Source organism: Takifugu rubripes, chromosome 18 (assembly GCF_901000725.2).
Source record: "Takifugu rubripes chromosome 18, fTakRub1.2, whole genome shotgun sequence".
NCBI classification, from domain to species: domain Eukaryota; kingdom Metazoa; phylum Chordata; class Actinopteri; order Tetraodontiformes; family Tetraodontidae; genus Takifugu; species Takifugu rubripes.
The window spans coordinates 8,116,067-8,116,528 of NC_042302.1; positions in this window are offsets into that span (position 1 = coordinate 8,116,067).

The following is a 462-nucleotide window of genomic DNA, read 5'->3' on the forward strand; positions in this document are numbered from 1 at the left end:
ATGCTCTGGCTCCAGTTTTTACTAAAAAAAACTGTAAAGGAATTTAAACACATCATCCAGCTCCTCGTTCGAGACAGCTGACTCACGTGCCATTAGCGTAGCGTCAACACTGATGTCATAATCTTCAGCTTGTCTCAGGCTTGCAGGTACATGTTTTATCATTCGTCTTTAAATATTTGTTAGATTTTGGCTGTTCAAAGTGCAGCAGTGTTGGAATTTGTGTTCACCATGATTCACCATGTAGCGAAACGACGTACGACACAAAGGTGCACATAAATCCACGCACGCTGCCCAATAAATTAGTTGCTCTCGGCCATGACAATAAAAACCCGGGGCTATTTTAACAGGACCATTCCAGGAAAACCTTTATCTTCATTTTTATGGGCTGCCATTTGTGTTGAGACTTTGAGACTCATTCCCAGCAGGGGCCCTGACACCTAGTGGTAAATTCCAGCAAGTGCC